Genomic DNA, 20490 nt, shown 5'->3' with positions numbered 1-20490 from the left:
CGTCCACTTTTTAGTCTTTTGTGGTGCTCATAAAAGCATAATTAACATCCTATCTCTGTTACTCTCCAGAGACGCAGACAAACAAACATTTTTGTACAGTAGGTCTATTTTTAATCCGTTCTTGGGATTAATTCTGAAGGTGAGAAACAGAATATGCTGGTATAATCAAGGCAAGGATAACGATAATATTAAACAGATGAAGAAGAAGAAAAGGAGAGACTATGCGGGAGATGAAAGTCTTGCGTCTGGAGTCTGATGACTTCCCCGAGGGAGACCCCTAGACCGGGCCGGGGGGCTTTGGTCAGAGAGGTCTGAATCTGAACCCGAGTCCCGACTCCGTCGACTCGTTTTCGTTTAATGTTTGCTGCCAGTTGCTGGGCGAGAAGTGAGGTAGGAGGGTCGCGAAGGTCCCCGCCTCGCCGTCTTTTTGGTATTTCGTTTCACTTTCCACACCATTTCCCCTCGTGTTTGTATTTGGATTGTGTTTTGGATTACGGTTTTTTTTCTAAAGAAGATCCACAACAACTTCGAAGGACGTATTTCTCGTGCTTGCTTGAAGGAGGAAGTGTTTTTATATATTATAAGTGAATAATATACAGATTATTTCAGTGATTAAATGAGAGAATATAGTTTTCTTATAGTAACATAATGTGTAATGAAAATTTCCTATAAAGTGATTCGTACCACAGTTTTAGCAAATGAAAGGAGACATTGCCACGGCTACTTGGGGATGAAATTTCGGTGAGTATTACTTGTGTACTGCTAGCTTGCTCAAGTTATGAATTCAAGTTTGGTGCTTATAAGGCGCTGGGTAGCCTGCGGTCATGCTGGGCTACCCGTGTCCTCTTAGAAGTCCATGAAATAATCTGACGTTATTGTTAGTTTGTCGCCTTAGACATAGAATGTATTTTAAATGCTTGCTATCTTTTAAGCAAGGTGATAATAAGACAAATGTCAGTCTTCTTCGTCGTTTCTTTTATCTGTATTTTGATCTTTTGAATTCGGCAATGGCAAAAGAAAAAAAAAAACTGTCTTTACAAGAGACTGTAACAGGTAGGGTAAGGGTATGCTATCCAGCCTTGCCCGGGAATATTACAAGGGTAAATGTAGTGCGTCAGTTTATGCAGATACGTAGTACTGTCTACAATTGCAAAATTCAGGATTTTATACTTAGTAAGTAATGTTAATTGTCATGTTCAAAATTTAGGTTTTTGTTTTCCATATAAAAATGAATATTAATAGTAACTCATCAGGTAGCAATGCTATCTATTTCATTATATAAATTATAGATATTATTATTGTAAAGTCTCCTTGCCTACTCTTTCCCTGCGCCTAATGGACAGTACTTCCATCATGTTAATACCTATTCTCCTTGGTTAATACAAACCATAACAATACGACATAATCGTCCAAGTAGCCAGCCTACCCATGGTGTGCGTCCTCTCCGAACAAAGCAAGCATGCGTCTAGGCTCAGCGGGTTCTAAATTTATCGTTGAATGTGAATGATAGACTGAACATAAAATTTTATTCAAGAAAAGTGTGTGTTTTAGTGTACGTGTATGCATTATAGTTTATTTAAACTCTGTTTGTTTGGATAATGCCTACAAGAGGATTGTGGGTGGGTTTCTGTATGCAAAATCTTGTATTATGCAACGTTTGTGGAAAGAATATAATGTAACAGGTAAAGAAATAAGACATGTTTAGGATCGTGGGTAAAGTCAAATAATGTAGGTGTCTACATAACAGAATCGAGTAACTTTTTTCATATACTGCATGAGAGAGAGGTATTCTATTTTTCGTCATTCGTAATGTCTTCTTAGAATAATTTGATGTAAATGATTTTACCCCTTCAGCATTCAGAACAAAAGGACTTAGATTAACAGTATAGATGTATAAAGATACCACTTTGCTGGTCGATCGAATAACGTATAGCCTACGGGATTCTTTTATCAATGTACTCGAGGTTTGCGAATAAATGGCTGGACCTACAATCATTTTGAAAAGTGTTGGAATATGTCACATTTCATAACATTATTATCCAAGAAACCATGAGTTATTTCTGAATTTAAGTAGTTTTAAAATGGTTAACTGTCGGTAGTTGGTTGCAGTTCGTTCCTGGGTATTTTATCTATCAAACCGAAAACGTATTTAGTTGTTAGGTGGTTTCGTTATAGCAGACTTTATATTTGACGTATTGCAGACAATGTAGATCAAAGAACCCTTCAGAAGAAAGGCTGTTCCCTGCAAGTCTAAGCAGTGAGATTTATTGAACAGACTCTTTAACGTAAATTCAGCTCATGTATATGAAGAGAACCCGACAGAAAATTGCGTTATACGTATTTACTGTAGTGAACATTTATCTAAATAGGATAAAAAAAAACTAAAAAAAAAGAAATGATACGAACATAATTTGTGTATTACCCTGTTTGGTAAATAGGCTAAATATTGGGTATTATTGCTCACAATTATGAATAAATGGGGCATTGACAAACTTGTACTGACTTAAAATTTAGGTACCTAAATTTGTCCCCTGTGAAACCTAGTACAGTATAGTTTATGAAAGAAAAGGCGTTTTCATTTCTTTGACCTGTGCTTTTCAGTAGTAGGTAGCGTGTGTTTTTAAACCACCGATGTTGTATCACCGTGGAAGAACGAGTAAATGAAGCTTTTAGTTCCTTCTTTAAGTGTTTAGGGTTCCCCAGGACATCATGGTGAGATTCTTATTTTAGTGGGTTTAGACGTAAGTTTACAATCCTGAGTAACCAAAGGCCTCTAAGACATGGTAAGCTACGCTTCTATTGATGGCCTCATGCACAGTGTTTTATGTGAGCCGTTGTAACAATAATCTAGACCTCTTCGTTTTCATAGACCATCATTGATTAGTTAGTATTACCATAGCATGCCAAGATTTGTGACTATTCTATAGGGTATTGGGTAGCATGCCCACCTGATTTTGATGCTCTGCGTGTTATCACTAATGGTTTTGAGAGGTTACTGTAGTAGTTTTCATTCTTTTTGGAAATGTAGATGTTACACCACTAGGCCTATGTGCACATTTTTTACGGTTAACAAACCACTGCACTTCAGATATCCTAAAGCTTTGAACATTTTTTTTATAAGCCTCTAATATTTTCATGTGAGTGTATGTACAATACTGTATATGTGTTTATAGAGAGAGAGAGAGAGAGAGAGAGAGAGAGAGAGAGAGAGAGAGAGAGAGGTCTTATCGACATAGTGTTTGAAATTTTAAACCTCCGACACACATTGATTCACCTCTTAATTTACATACTCAGGCTTTCTGGATGTTAGGCCCTTCTTACATCCAAATTCGACTATCCGCTCTAACCAACATATAATCTTTTATTCTTTTTACATGACCAAACCATCTCCATTGCAATCTTTTCACTGCTCTAACATAACTCATTTCTTACTATTTTCATTATTTTAACGCCACGTATCTGTGTATCAGTTGTCTCTGTGCCTATCTTTATTTAATTTAGTTGCGATCTAGTTTAACATAACATGGAATTTTTACTTTTCCCTCTTTGTTGGTACTTTAAGCATCTTAGAGGGTTTTGTGCAGCGTGCCACCTACCGTAGTATGTGTGGCAATTACTCCGTTTTGTATCTTTTTTTTATCTTTTTATTAAAAAGTTAAATTACATATTCTTTACAATCACAATATTTACAGTATAATCACATTTAATTGTATTTTTCTTTAAACAAATCCATCTAATTTAACAATTTACAACATCACACATCTTGATTTTAATTTTTAGTCACTCAAAAACAATAATTTATATACTTTTTGGTGAACATTTTATTCATTCTTTCTCTATAGATATTTTTCAAAAGCCACCGATCATATTGAAATTTACTCTTAAGAAAGGCATCTGTTTCCTCTTTCGTATATCGTTTCTTCTTACTGACCCAAACAGCATATAGATAACCAACTATCAATACAGTGGCGCTATTATAATCCTTTTTCGTCCTATATTTGTAATTGAACATTAATGTGTTTAAAAAATTTTTCCTGTTTATGTCACCAGTATGAAATAATACACTTTTGACATACATCAATATTGTCTGGATGTTTTAGTTGTATCGGGTAACTTGTGAGCATGCTGTTATAATTCATGGAGTCGTTATCTAGATACAAGCAGTTATTTGCAATTGTATTACAGTAGCTTTTGTTTTGTTCTTGGGTTTTTTATTCTTTCTCCCACACTCTTATGTTCGCTGTGTCTTTTAACGAGGCTAATTAAAGTAGTTGTGATTTCTTGTCAGTTCGGCGTATTGCAAGCATTTATTGCCACCGAGCATTGTTCTTAATTTTGCAAGTGTCACGACAGTTCAGGAATGGGCCGCTTTCCTTTTGCACCAAATAAGCTCGGCAAATATTACTAGATGTTCATGAATATAAGGTATCGGTATCATTTTAGGCTCTCCGGACTTTACGTGGGAGCTGGTTTGTTGCGACAGTGTGCAAGAACCTTGCATGAGGAAATGGAGAAAGCCGGATGCCTAATTAATCACCACGCATGACAGCAATGTAAGAATCTGTGATTACCATTCAGTGTATTAGGCAAATGAAAGTTCATTACGTAGCATTAGACAAATATTCTGTTTCTCGCTTGGAATCAGAAGGCTTTTGAAATAGGGTTGTAATAGCCTATTGGAAACATACCTTCCTGGCAACCTGTTGGACAGGAGTTGGAGACCCGCTAGTTTCTAGTAATGTCTGCAACCTCAACATCCTTGTGGGCAAAGGACGACGGGTTTGGGAAGCCTATACATATAGCTGCTATCAACAGTCATTGCCTGGCCCTCCCTGGTCCTAGCTTGATGGAGAGGGGTCTTGGCTGCTTATCATATGTATATATGGTCAGTCTCTAGGTCATTGTCCTGCTAGGTCGGGAATTGTCACTGTCCCATGCCTCTGCTATTAACGAGTGACCTTCAATGTGCAATGTGGCTGATTTTTAGTGACAGCATAATTTTTTTTTTTTAAAGTTTATGTATATCCATTGTAGTTTATTTGAACTCCGTATGTCCATAACATTGACTTTAGGCAGTATTTATTTGAGGATTATGTGTGTGTGTACTTAAGTATGCAAAATCATGTAATATGCAACATTTGTGGAAAGAATAAGTAGCTGACAAACGAATGAGATATGTTTAGTATCTTGCAAAAATAATCTGGGCATCTACCCAACAGACTCGTGTATCTTGAGATGTTTTGTGGAAGAATCGTCGTCTGAGACGGTACGAGAATCCACCTCCTGGGACTAGTAAGTGCCAGAAAATTAATTATCTGTCAAGATCAAGCAGTCTTGCCGTCAGCCGCTGGGAAACGCTTCATCCTGTTTGGGAGTGTGAAGCGGGCTTGGTCGTGGTTCTGTCCACCTTATCGTTTGTACAAATATGATGCTTAGAAACCGGAAAGGTTACACGTTCTGGAGCTGCTCTCTTGAGGGGAAAACGCAGATAAGAGATTTTGATAATCTCAGTCTAGTCTTTTAGAAACTGCGACTTCATGTTTCAGTTAAAGTTGTTCAGGATGTGTTGCTTAAATGTATATTATTATTATTATTATTATTATTATTATTATTATTATTATTATTACATTGACAAATCCAAATAAACGATTAGTGATCTAGGTGGATACCCGTCAGTCAGCTATGCTAATAGATAGTGTGACGATGCCGAGAGAAAGCTTGTGACTCGAAGGCAGGAAGCAATCAACTGAGAAACTTTATTAAAGAACACTCTCCTTTATATACAAAACCTCAAGGCAACAGGAATTTTCATGTTCGAGAAACAGACAATGTTACAGAGGAAACACGCAGACATGTTTATTCTGGTTCTTTTTAGTGCGAGGGAAGAGCCCAGATACAAGCATAATATATACAAAATAATTTATGTACGATCGTATGAGACACGGTTGGTACAATAGGCTTCGAATCTGGGTATACGACAAGAGTAGCTGTTTCTAGTCAAGTGCATGATAATGTCCTCAGACAAGTTCTTATTTATGTCTGGGGTTTGGTGGTTTTTCCTTATCACGCTGGCCACTGCTGATTGGTGACGGTGAGAGACTTTTTTTGATCATTCACAGCAATTATGGGTGGGCCTGACGTAGCCTTGTTGATCATTGCAATACATAAACCCTTTTACTATTATTATTTTATTATTATTACGTATTAAGCTACAGCCCTAGTTGGAAAAGCGCAGGATGCTATAAGCCCAGGGGCTCCAACAAGGAAAATAGCCCAGTGAGGAAAGGAAACAAGGAAAAATAGAATATTTTAAGAAGAGTAACAACATTAAAACTAATATCTCCTATATAAATTATAAAAACTAACAAAACAATAGGAAGAGCAATAAGATAGAATAGTGTGCCCGAGTGTACCCTCAAGCATGAAAATTTTAACCCAAGACAGAGGCTATGACACTACCCAAGACTAGAGAACAATGGTTTGATTTTGTAGTGTCCTTCTCGTAGAAGAGCTTCTTACCATAGACAAAGAGCAGTAACCCCTTGGGTGAAGAACAATTGTTTGGTAATCTCAGTGTTGTCAGGTGTATGAGGACGGAGGAGAATATGTAGAGAATAGGCCAGACTATTTGGTGTGTGTGTGTGTATAGATAAAGGGAAATGTACCGTAACCAGAGAGAAGGATCCAATGTAGTACTGTCTGGCGAGTCAAAAGACCCCATAACTCTCTATCGGTAGTATCTCAACGGTTGGCTTGTGCCCTGGCCAACCTACTATGTCGAATCTCTCTCTCTCTCTCTCTCTCTCTCTCTCTCTCTCTCTCGTTAAGGTATCCCCACTCAGAGAAATCTATACACTTCTAATTAAATTAACTTACTAAATGAAAATACCTATAAAGAATTCATGGGACTGTCAAGTTTTTATAGTTGCACTTACACTGATATTTCCTATCCAGGCAATGCCTCTATAATCATCTTGGATTCTATAAATAGAGATGTACCCTCATTCCTATTTGTAATTGGACACAGTTTTTACGTTATGAATATTAGTCCAGATTCCTCGACGTCTTTAATTTTTATGACCATCGATGACTTGAATGAATAATTAACTGGAGTTCATAGGTGAACCGCAACCTGCATTCGGAGGTCATGCTACCTAGAGACGTGACGTCCTAAGGGTTGGGCATGAACCCAGTTGACCTCCGATTACCATATGCTGTTGAACTCGACCAACCAGATTATAATATTTCTTATGTCCGAATTGCATTGCGCATCATTACCCGTGGGAGGAAGTTCTACTTTCATAAAGAATTTGAGTCAAAAAGTTTTTGAGTGGGGACATGTCATATATATTTATACACACACATATACAGTATATATATATATATATATATATATATATATATATATATATATATATATATATATATATATATAGTGTGTGTGTGTATTTCAGTGGCATGTGTTAGCTGTCTTATTTTCAATTAAGTATTTACATACGAAATGTTGGGGATTTTCTCTTTTATATGTAGTATCCTTTCCTAACCTGTTGCAAAATATTTTATGACAAGATTTAATGTTGAGGACTAGAATATGTCGACAGGATTATGACACCGTCTAGCTATACTATACCTGGAAAAGACGATGTCTGGTCTTTCTTGCTAATTGCAAACCTTCGGGAGGAGTGATGGGGACAGGTTTAACATCTGCACATTGTAAGAAAAAGCCTCAAAAGTTACCGAAACTCAAAATGAATTAAGGGGAACGATGAAAGGTATAAAGGTATCTTTGAAACTGACCATTTTGAAGAGGATTAAATGGCGTCCCTCCAGCAGAGGCGACTGGACCACTTGGAATATAGTACCGGTAGGTTGCGTCAAGTTAACCGCACCCTCCCTTCCTGTAAGGCTGCATCCACCCTTCCTCTGCGATGCATTGGCACTTACACTTGCCACTTTTTGTCGTTTAATTAGTTAGAAATGCTGTAGTAATTTGCTTTGTTGTAACTTCAGGTTTGGTTTTTAGGTATTGAACAATATCATTTTTAAAACTTTAAAGATGAAATGAAGTGAAAATATCAAAATGTACGTTTGCTCGCTAATTACATTGGCCTGTTAATAGATGCTAAAGGGCTACAACCATGGAGATTTTTGTAAGATGAATCAAATGTTGAAAAATAATTTTAAAATAACAATGCTTCATTAATCTCTCTCTCTCTCTCTTCTCTCTCTCTCTCTCTCTCTCTCTCTCTCTCTCTCTCTCTCTCTCTCTCTCTCTCTCCTAACCGGAAAGCAATGGCAAGTAGCCCCGCCTCTTCCTTCCTTCCGAATCCTTTTGGTAGAAAGAAGCGAAAAGGAGCGCCGGGAGGGAAAGGGAAATGTATCCGCCAACCTGGGACAACCCAACTTAATATTCCGCTTCCACATTCACTCGTTACCTCGTGTCAATTCCGGATTGTTGTCGGTTTTTATATGTTCTACCCTTATGTAGATTCAGCATCCGCCTGTATAGATTAAGATTTCTTTGTTTACCGTAATATACAAGCATCTGCTCCCACCAGGAAGTTAGCCATATCCCATCACTGGCTATTTAACCGTGTGTCAACAACTCTACATTGTCTATGCAGCGTTAGCCTACAGTAGGCTTCGTTTTCTTTTCGGAATATGGAGAGATTGTGAACAACTACAGCAGTAGGCTTAGCTTTATTCTTCCCACCAGACTTTTGCCTCTTGGGATTCCTCGGTTACATGACGCCGTGACTTTTGCACTCTTTAGGAGAAGTCTCTGGCATCACGACATTTCTGGTCTTTGGTTTTGCCTGAGTGAGACTACGTTGTAACAAAGACTTTTTGAGTAGTGATTGTCACTCCAAACCTTGCTTTCATGCGGTTTACTTTTATCATTAAGGCAGATCTGTTTAGATGGAGATTTTGATAAAAAGGGAATGAGAAAATTAGTCTAATATCGTAACATTTTATATTTACAGAATTTTTTTTTTCAGGTGCACTAATTTGTGATTTCTAATTTTTTTAATTTTCTGCAACAGTAAATTCACGGATGGAAAGGAAGTCGCGTTATTGACAAGTAAATGTGGGGGTTTAATTTGGGTGATATTCATTCTTATATCTGTCATACGAAATTGAAAATTTCTAGATAAGCAAAGCCTACCATGATAAGAAAGGAATAACAAAGTAAAGATGCTTGTACCGTTGATAATGTCAATAAACTAAAAGAATATGCATAATGTTCAAGACGGAAGTACTATTAGATACGTGCCTCTCTCTCCTGTGTGCTTATTTAATTACTGCGTGGAGCTTGTGGTCTTAAGGATTTATTTGTGCATAGACCCCAAAGGTCGATTATCAATGTTTGGCACGTAACGAAGTGCATAATAAATCCTTGGCGTCTTGCCTCTTGTCCTTATGCTGTTTGATTTTTTTGGGCCATTGTTTACTAGTTTTATTATAAGAATGTTCGTGTCATATAAACACAAGTTGTGTTGGCATCCGAGAAGCGAATGCTCAATCGCATTGAACTGAAACCATCATCACGTTCTTCATTGAGAGAGATGAATTGCATAGTCGACCCCTCATTAGTTGTTTACTCCAATGTTTGCAAAGGAAATCACTTCCTGAAAGGAGCAAGAAACTACGCGGACTCGATGGAAACGCCGTTAGTTATTTAGCTGAACATCACAGCAAACGTGCTCTTTTGTCTTCCGCTCTCGGCTCCTTATTGATTTAGTTCTGATGGCTAATTTGCTCTGCCAGGATTGTTGTGGCGGAAGGCTGGCAAGACCAGGAAAGGCGTTCTAAAAGGAAACTTTGGGATGGGCGTGTGTTGGGGTGACTGCCCTACAGGTGTGAGCTTGGAGGGTGGGGGGAGGGGGGTTCGTTATCGAAAGGGCTGCCTGGCGGACGCACGCCCATATCGCATTTTCGCCTGCTTCCCACCGCCCACCATTACCATCCAAGGATAGAAAAAGTGAGTCTTGATCATGACGCGAGGCGGCTTTATGCTCTTCTCACACCTGGTCTTGTGCATCCGGTGGGAAGAGAAGACAGGTGATGGGTGATCCAAGAGGATCATTCAAGACTATTGTAAGGTCTCTCTCTCTCTCTCTCTCTCTCTCTCTCTCTCTCTCTCTCTCTCTCTCTCTCTCTCTCTCTCTCTCTCTCTGCTTTTATATGATGATTATTTAGACAAAGAATAGTCTTTTAGCGTTGGTTCCGCATGAATTACTTTAATTAATTTATTGTTCAATGAACCTATTTCATATTCTATATTATACTAAGTAATGAAATTATTCCTGCTCGGGTAAGTTTATTCCGCAATTCGTGGTAATGTATTTTGTCTGACGGACTTTTTTTTTTTTTCTTTTTGCATAATTTACTAGGATTTGATTTCACATGTGCGATTTTTTACATTAATAAACACGGAGACGCTGAACGTATAAAATTATTAAAAATATATTATATATATATCCTGACGTCATCAAAAGCATCTACCATGGTTTGAATGCAGTTGTACGTTCATTTGAAGAAGATGAAATAAAGAAGAAGGTAAGATATATTACTTGAAATCACAGAGCGGAACGGGAGACCAGAAGCACAAAAAGTGATAAACGATGAGTAACATTAACTGTGCTGATAGTGTTTAGGCAAGATGGGCTATGATACGCCATCAATCCAGACAATTGCACGTGAATGTAATGATGCTTCCAGTGTAATAATACTGCCTTGCGGCGGAGGTTGAAAGCAGTCTTTACAGTATTCCTACCCTGGAATGTACGCCTAGGATTACGTGGAAAGGGGGATGAATTTTATTGCTTTGACAATTATACTGTAATGGTGTACGCGACCCAACAAAATTGTCGGCTTAATATATAGATAGATAAGCGCACACACGCGCGGTGTAGTCATCAGCGTATGACTACTCCCTTTCCCCCTACCCGAAGGAAGGGGAGGGACAATGCCATTGAGTTTGACCTGAAAGATATATATATATATATATATATATATATATATATGTATATACACACACACATATATATATATATATATATATATATATATATATATATATATATATAATGTGTGTGCACACTTGCTCTTAATAAAGAGGAAATTACTCAAGTTTATTGATGTGGATGAATTAGCAGAAAATCTACCTAGGAGTTCAGTGTCTTCCCATGAAAAATATCCTTTAATTTTTTTTGTGGGAGCAATTGGACGCACAGCCGTGGAAAGGGGGCAAAGGAATCGTTAGAAGAATATGACCATGGGAAATGAGTGGTGAAAGGATATAAGGGGGCTGGGCTCTGAAGGGTAATAGACACGAGATGGGGAAGGAGTCGACTGGGAAAGAATTCTTTTCGTTTGACTTTTCCCTTGCAGCTGGTCTCCTAACTTTTCTTTCCTCTGTCGGATGGGAGACGTCGCTTCTGGTGTCTTCTTTCCTGCTCAACCACTCTCTCTCTCTCTCTATCTCTCTCTCTCTCTCTCTCTCTCTCTCTCTCTCTCTCTCTCTCTCTCTCACAGTTCTACTATTGTATCTGCCTATGTGGAATGAATTTTAAAGTAAGAATTCTAAACATTTGTGACAAATTAGTGTATAGAACAGATTCTCTCTCTCTCATAAGTGTATGACAAGATTCTCTCTCTCTCTCTCTCTCTCTCTCTCTCTCTCTCTCTCTCTCTCTCTCTCGGTGTCGATGATCTTTTTATGTGGCGTCGCGAGAGGGGTAAAGTAATCAATGAATAATTTCCTTTTATGATATCCTGCTTGTTCGTAATAGCAGCTGGATGTTATTTATATAACGTTCTTATGATGTGATCGTAATAGATCATAATGTGACTGGTAGATACGTGCCATTACTACTACTACTACTACTACTAATACTTTGAGATACTACCGCTAATGAGTTATGGGGTTCTTTGATTAGTGGATTCTTCTATCTGGTTACAGTTCATTTTCCTTTTGCCTACACATACACCGAATAGGCCTAGTCTAGCCTATTCTTTACATATTCTCCTCTGTCCTTAATACACCCGACAACACTGAGATTACCAAACAATTCTTCTTCACCCAAAGGGTTACTGCACTATCATTGTTCAGTGGCCACTTTCTACTAGGTAAGGGTAGAAGAGACTCTTTAGCTATGGAAAGCAGCTCTTCTAGGGGAAGGACACTTCAAAATCAAACCATTGTTCCTTAGTCTTGGGTAGTGCCATAGCCTCTGTGCCATGGTCTTCTACTGTCTTGGGTTAGAGTTTTCATGCTTGAGGGTACACTCGGGCACACTATTTTATCTTTTTGCTCTTCTTGTTTTGTTAACATTTTTATAGTTATATAGGAGATATTTATTTCAATGTTACTGTTTTAAAATATTTTATTTTTCCTTGTTCCCTTTCCTGACCTGGCTATTTTCCCTGTTGAAGCCCCTGGGCTTATGGCATCTTGCTTTTCCAATTAGGGTTGTAGCTTAGCAAGTAATAATGATATTAATAATATAGCTAAACTGCAACCCTAGTTGGAAAAGCAGGATGGTATAAGCCCAAGGGTTCCAGCAAGAAAAAATAACTCAGTGAGGAGAGGAAGTAAAGAAACAAACTACAAGAAAAACAATGAAGAATTAGAAAAAAGTATAAAGATATATACAGTAATATAAATCTTTCACATATAAACCATGAAAACTAGAAAAACAAGAAGAGAAATAAGACAGAACAGCGTACCCTTAAGCGCTCTACCATCTCTCGAATGTGCTATTTGATTACTTAACATTATTCTCAGAAACTGTTGAAGCCTTTAATTTCTTCTCTTCTAATAAAGCTTCTTGTATTTTTATTCCTGACGTAATGATACTTTCCGATGGAATTAGAGGGAGAGCAAACTCAGGTGGTAGTCTAGCGTATATTTAGCGCTATATCCGTAGAGAGAAAGAAATGATAACTGTAGTGTGTTCTATGAAATTAATTGAGTTGTTTTGGTTCCACCCCTGTTCTCTGCACCCTTCAACGATAGCAGAGCCACCACCCTTCCCCCCTTCCCCTTCGAACGGAGGGGTTCCGACGTACTGTTACAACTCGGATTATAGACAGTAATGGAGTTTCTTTCCAGTATCCCTTCTGCCATGCTAAACTTTTTATCTGTTCCCTTCACTTCAGTTTTCTGTGGTTCCCAACCGCATTTGAAATTGGAAATTAATTCTTTTATTAGTCATATTTATAAAATTTCATCACTAAAATAGCGATGTTTTAATAATTTACACTTTTAAGGCAAGTTCTTCAGTATTTTACAATGTATGGGACAGAATGTATTTGTTTCCTTAGAGATTCTAACGATCACAATAGAATTACTTGAGTAAGAAAACTGAAAAGAACCGTAGATAATATTTTTATCAGTATACACTTGATTGTATTTTTGTTAGGTTGTTGTAAAGTGTGCCGTGTTTAGGACAAAATCATATTTCTCAGTAGATTGTTTTGAAATGTGTTGCGTTATTGATTCCTACATTTAACTTTTTTGTCTGTCTATTAATTGAGGGCTTATTTATTATACCTAACAATTTTGATATAGATTATTTGCATGATGAGCATTACACCACAAAATATTCACTGCAGCACAAGCTATTTTTTTTAATAAAGAAATTAATGTAGTTATCTGAATGCGGTCTGCTATCTATTAGTATATTTCTTAAAGAATATTCTGTTATCTGTTGATAAGGAGACCCAGTTCACGTTGAACTGAACAGGCTACGTCTCTGGATAAGCTGGCACTTCCACTATGTCTCTCTTCAATGCACAGTTCAGTATTCGAAGGCAATGCCGTCATCAGTACCAATTTATCTTAGGAGGAATTGGTGGTTGTCATAGTAAAGTTCTGGCTTCAAGTTGTTCATTTAGTAATTTTATGTCTCGTTCATTGGTGCGAGTATATCTTATATTTACTCATAAATGACTTAGTTGCCCAAGTTCTGTTCAACTATTTTTTTATGCTTATTCAAATATGTTATTTTTTTTTTTAAACATGTTACCGTGGACATGATTCAAGTAATCTCCGTACAATCTTTTTGTACTATATGGTTTTGTTTTCATGATAATTTAAAGATATTGTTTGCATACAAGAAAGCCTTACGGTGTTTCTCGCCCCTTTGTGCTTATACCAGAGTTGTATGCAATTAATAATGCAAATATGCTGTATTTATTTATCCAGTTCTAAAGGGCGTTCTCTGATATCTTAACATTTAGCCTCTAACCTTTGCTCCCAAACTTAGGCAGCTTCAGTTTTTGCCTTCGACATCGGCAACTTGGTGCAAAGTAAGGCGGCTCGTGTGACACCGCCTCGAGATGTTTATAAGTTTCTTTTCTTTTTCTTTTTTCCTTCCCTTTTTTCTTGACTTGCGTGTGGCGAGGTCATCGATTAAGGCTTAGGCCATATTTTTTTTCTTCTTTTCTCCGACCCTGAGGTTATGTACGTTGTGGGAAGCTGATATTCAGTGCAGGAGTGAACGTCGCCCTCAACCGATAGTTATAGTAATTTTGATACTAATGGTCTTCATTGAGATTCTTAGTTGGCATGTTTTCATGGAATTATAACGCGACGGTTATTTTTTTTTTCTCATTTCTCCAGTCAAGACTGGATTGTAGCTTTCAAGTGGAGTGAGTGAATATGTGATGGATCACCGGGCTTAGTTTAGGCCCTCCTGGTTTTAATTAGAATAGGGTGTATATTTGACGGTTCTTTGATCGCCGTTTATTTTCTTTATTCTCACTCTTCAGAGAGAGAGAGAGAGAGAGAGAGAGAGAGAGAGAGAGAGAGAGAGAGAGAGAGAGAGAGACTTACCAGGATTTTGGATGTTCTTGGGTAGAACGAATTAGTTAAACTTTTAGAGAATTTTATGATCTTGTCTAACTTATTCTTGAATTCAATTACCGTGTTACTGTTCACTACATCTTCTGGAAGTCTGTTCCACCAATTTGCTATTTTATACGTAAAAAAAATATCGAATTGATTGGTGGTGTATCTTAAGAGAGAGAGAGAGAGAGAGAGAGAGAGAGAGAGAGAGAGAGAGGGGGGGGGGGGTGGAGCTAGCGTTCGTTGTGCAATAATTCATTAATATCAGGGCTTGCACTGACGACTTGTTTTGAACTGGACGTGTCCAAGCTTAAATCTAATGATAACCCGAGGCTGGCAGTTGATCCGGGATGTCTGAGATGAGATGTTATGAAATGAGTCACAAAATTTCGTACCGGTTCAGAATTATTGTTCCACATTTGAACTGATTCAAATGAATAGTTCATGACGGGAATCTATTTATACTCGAGGGGCTTTCATTGTGAGAGTTTCGAGATAAATCACTAATGAATTATTGCCAATTCATCAAATATAAGGCTGAACTGCTATTGCTGTAGTTATTTTTACGCTAGTGTAGTCTTTTGTGCAGTAATAGTGACCCAAACCACATAAGAATTATGAATGGAGGGAAAGTTTGTTAAAAAAGTTAATCGTATGTAACCGACAAGATCTTTTCACTAGCAGAAGCCATTATTATTATTATTATTATTATTATTATTATTATTATTATTATTATTATTATTAGCAGCTAAGCGAGGAAACTAAATAAGCAAACTAATAAACTACAAGAGAAGTAATTAACAATTCAAATAAAACAATTTAAGAACAGTAACATTAAAATAGATTTGCCTCACACTTACCCCCTATAACTTGATTCAGCCAATCTCATCTCTGTCGTCTCCAACACAGATGTGATCGACTGAATTAAGTTATACAGATATGTGTTCGGAAATTAATATTGAATTTAAAAATTCGTCTTTCATATACAAACTATAAAAGGATACCTATTCCAGCTTGTTCCTCATAAAAATGGCCGCTGCAAGTTAGAGCGAAAGCAAAGCCGACTCCTTCAACTCCTGTGTTGAGGATAACGACCATTCCCAGGCAGTTCCTGGAAGTCAAGAGCCGTTCTAAAATCCCCATCACCCGGGGGATACATCCTGACAGTTCAAAGGACTAAGCAATCATTATAAAATAGCTGGGTTTGAACAATAATCACGAGAGCCATTTGTTATATGGGTGGGACCGATTCTGAGACTGTAACAGAATACTGTATATCTGGATATGGCTACGGCTCCTTGAGAAAGCTCAACCTTTATAGATAATTATTTTCTGTGGAAGAGAAGGGTGTCGGTTGATGTGATAGTGTTATTTTACTATTGTATCCAAGCAGTCAAAAATGGCGTATAAATATTTAGATAGATATACACGAATACAGATTCCATACTTCTCATCTCTCCACCTTTCCTAACTACAAAAGTTTCGGCAATTTGTTGGGATTGTGGTTTTGAAGAGTACCTCTCGGGGTACCTCTTCTCACTATCGTATGACTACTTCTTATCCCCTCTACCCAAGGAACAGGGAGGGACCGAGTGGTTGTACAAGCAATACCACTGTGTGGGACAGGAAAGTAATACACACACACAACAACCATATATATATATATATATATATATATATATATATATATATATATATATATATATATATATATACATACATATATATAGCCAGACACGTTGCTCTTTATTATATATGGGAGATTACAAACTTGGCAGAGACATAAGCTTATTTATAGCTTTTCAATAATAGAAAGATTTCCAAAGCAACGCCCTAAGGAGAACAGATAGAGAAAGAGAGACTTGGATTTAAAGGATTAAGACTCCTAAAGGGACGTAAATCGTTCCCACATGTAAATTGAGTAGTTATTGTAAATAGAAAAATTACCGGTCATAAAATTTCATTCCCGTTTGTTAGAGGGATGGTATTGTGGAGTTCATTTGGCGATCGCTGCAAGAGGTCGTTTATTTGTTTTTACAGAGTTGAAGCAAATGTGAAAATTGTTATTTTTATGGTGAGATTGAAAGATCATTTGTTAGTGTTAGTCTGGTAGCAATGAAATAACACGAAGTGATTTCGTTGACGCACTCTGATAAACTCTTAGTAGTTTCAGAATAATGTGGAGAAGTGGTTTGTCATTGAGGTGTAGAATCATTATAGTAATGCACAGATGTAGAAAATATATGGGGAGTAAAAGGCAAATTGGTGTAGAAAATGACAGAGCCCTTTCCTCTTTTACTGGTGGTCATTTAATGGACAGATGTCCTTTCTAACTCTAAAAGTTATTTAATCTTGCAGAGAGAAGGTATGAGGTCACTGTCAGGTCGTGGCTGTTTTGTAAGTATTTTCATATACCTAAAATAGTAAGAACCAACGAAGAAGTTCCTGTAATATTATCAATTAAAAGGAAATAGCTTAAAGGTCCCGTAAGGATTATCCGTATATTTTTCTTTGTAGACTTTTATTTTAAGTCGAGGAAAAGGTTTGTGAACAAGAAATACTTTTTTATCTTTATATTCATACGGAATTTGTTTTAGCCATTTTTAAGTCAATTTTAGTTCACCAGGCGCAATAATTCGTCCATTTTAGAACCAGCCAAACAAACACACGTAAGATTTCGGCTGAACTAAGTAGGCGCTTTGTTAAGAACAAGCCTCCGCCAACGCTTCTCAACTCCACCCTCGAGCTTCTCTGGATCAGTTACTTCATTACGTATAGAAAGCGTTGGTTAGTCTCAGATATTTCTTTGAAAGTTGTCAGTATTTTTTATCACTTCGTTTTCTTTTGCTTGACATCAGTGTAGATAACGAATGATGAATAAGCGCTTCAACAACCTTAAAGAAATATACACACTCCTATTTGTTCATGATCCACCTGTTCGCCAAAGTTCATCGTGATCTTTGCCTGACTTGTCGAGTTATCGTGGCCACAAATAAACAAACACGTTAAGAGAGGATTGAAAACAATAACCTCCCAGCTTCGCTGGAGGAGTTAACAATTGAGATGAATCATGATAATTTTATTAGCCAGCCCTCGCAAGCCCTACAACGAATGCCACCAGCCTCTTAAGTTTTACAGCTACGAATCCAGACAAGTTAATAACTAGGATGATTGTGCAAAAGGAAAAGGAGGGTTCACGATTAGCTATGTGTTGAAGTGAAGGCCTGTTTTTAAGATAAGTAAGTGCAGTTGTAATACTGTTGAATAGCAATGTCAAGAAAGCGTAATTTCACTTGCGTGGTAGTATGCATTATTGAAGTAATTACATAAAAAAAAATGAGAAGTAATTGAAAATTAATCTTTAAATAGTCTTATGAAATTATTTTTGTCCATGATAACACATTAACAATTTCTTGAATCTAACGAAAATAAACAAAGTTAGAATCATTACAAAATGGAATAGTTAGCATTGTTAAACTGCAGTTGAAAGTTAAATTTGATCGTTGCGTGACTAGAGGTCATTATAATTCACTTTTGTAGTGACGTTGAAGAGTTCGCTACGCTGCTAGATGAAAGCGGTTTTATATTTCTCAATTGATTTATTATTATTATTAATAATAAACATCGATGTAAATGTTTCTACTCGTGTATTTTTATTGGCTAAACTATGGGTCATGTTTCGACAATCTTTTGAAAGAAAGAGGAAATGCAAATTGTTCCATCTTCATCAATATCCTCTTGGTATTCTATAATGTCTGTAATCTTAGGTTTTCAAAAAATGTAAGCAGTACACCATCTAAGTGGTAGCTTGTAACTATTGATAGGTAGGTAATAGTGGACGGGACATGAAATTTCAAGTAATTGTTATAACAATTATTTTGTGCCTGAGGACATTAAAGAATAGATAAGAGTTATCAAAACAGTAACAAAGAAGGTCGCAGTCTCATTCAGGCTGTTGCACGGTGTTCTAGACTGATGTGACTGTACAAGTTAGGGTTTTCTAAAGTACTCCTCCACTTGATCTGGGGCTGAGTTGAACCCCATACCTGAAGAGGATCCCTTTGAAAAATTATTTCATTAAGTAGAGTATTCAGTGCGAGAGTTATAGACAGACTTTTGAAGTTTAAATGATTGCCAAATGACGAATAAGATAAGTGCTAAACAGCAGAATATTTTTCGAGATCCATTGCGTCTACTTGTTGAGTCATCATTCATCCAATGCCTGGCCCTCCCTGATTCATCTTGGGTAGAAGGAGGTGGCTTGAATAACAGAGCATTGATTTAACTCTCGCCCTCTGTCGCTCAGGGGCAAACTTTAATTGTGGCATGTTAGTTTTAGGTTAAAGGCTGTGGTACCATAAATATTTTCTCTCGCATTGACTGGTTAGGTGAGATTGAAGAGGGTTAATGAAATACATCAGGAGTTGAAAGATTAGATCAGACTCACTTGTCATTGTGATGACTTTATTAAGGTCTTTGTATTTTTTGGCCCCTTTGTTAATATTTTCTTCTTATCCGAGACTCATTTCATTCATCTTACCCTGTTTTTTTTTTTTATTGCCAGTTGATACCTGTATTATTTTTGTGACTAGTTGATACCATTGGTTTATTTTTGTGACCAGTCGAAGTCCATGTTTTCAAACAGTGATTTGGTAGGGTGTGTGAACAGGGTCGAGCTGAATGGACTTAGTTTGATAAATAAAAACGCCTAAACCTTTTAAAAACACCGACACTCACAGCGGATACTACACCGTTATTGTTACGATAACATTATCCGTGTTTTTCATTCATATTCTGCAGATAAATAAGCCGTTTGTACTGCATTATTCATTCAATATTTTGCACTTTTTATATATTTTATAAGGAATCTTTGAAATGTAATTGAATGGTCGTTTTATCCATTGAGTAAGAGGGAGAAAAGTTATGAAACAAGTTACTCCTATCGAATATGATCTTGGTTACATTATTATTTGATGTGCTTTACGAGTCAAGTTGTCCAGAAAATTGAGGCATCTCATATGTGACATACAAAATCTCTCTCTCTCTCTCTCTCTCTCTCTAAAATATTCCAGATGGCAGAACATAAGAGAGAGATAGAGAGAGGGGTCCTGGGGAGAGAGATTTATCCACTTAGCCAGTGCTTTCATCAGTATTCATATCATAGGTTTTAGCACTTCACAGGCTCTCAAAGTTCATGGGGCCTTTTGGTGGCCAAATCGAGTGCATCCTCAAAGCCCGCATTTACTTGGCTGCATCTTCTCATATCCTGTTTACAGGAAGAAAGTCGTATTCGGTCGCCATTAAGAAGTTTGAATAATAATAATGATAATTATAATAAATAATAATAATTGTATTAGAAGCTACAGTTTATCAAAGTTTTGGAGGAATACGAGAAATAAAGTAAATTATTCCTAGCGACTACAATAAATCACCGGAATAAATATATTAAATATTTTCTAAGACTTTTCTGTTAATAATCTTCCCTACAGTATATAATAAAGAGCAAGTCCTTCGCTTTCTATATATATATATATATATATATATATATATATATATATATATATATATATATATATATATATATATATATATTTCGGTCACGCTCAGCGGCATTGTCAGACGTATGACTTCTCTCG

At 36.9% G+C, this 20490-nt stretch overlaps 1 protein-coding gene across 5 annotated transcripts in view; it reads left to right on the top strand.

The window, feature by feature from the left end:
* The first annotated feature begins 362 nt into the window (after positions 1-362).
* The window catches only part of Cad88C (cadherin-88C), a 372106-nt gene continuing 351978 nt past the window's right edge, over positions 363-20490 (top strand). For all 5 annotated transcript variants that reach the window (XR_011039409.1, XR_011039408.1, XM_068346033.1 and 2 more), the window contains exon 1: positions 363-741. The gene's annotated coding sequence lies outside the window, so the exon portion shown is untranslated. The remainder of the gene's footprint in view (positions 742-20490) is intronic.

Source organism: Palaemon carinicauda, chromosome 22, assembly GCF_036898095.1.
Source record: "Palaemon carinicauda isolate YSFRI2023 chromosome 22, ASM3689809v2, whole genome shotgun sequence".
In the NCBI taxonomy this organism is placed as follows: Eukaryota; Metazoa; Arthropoda; class Malacostraca; order Decapoda; family Palaemonidae; genus Palaemon; species Palaemon carinicauda.
The sequence above is the reverse complement of the archived record's forward strand: the minus strand, read 5'-3'. Positions and strand labels throughout refer to the sequence as shown.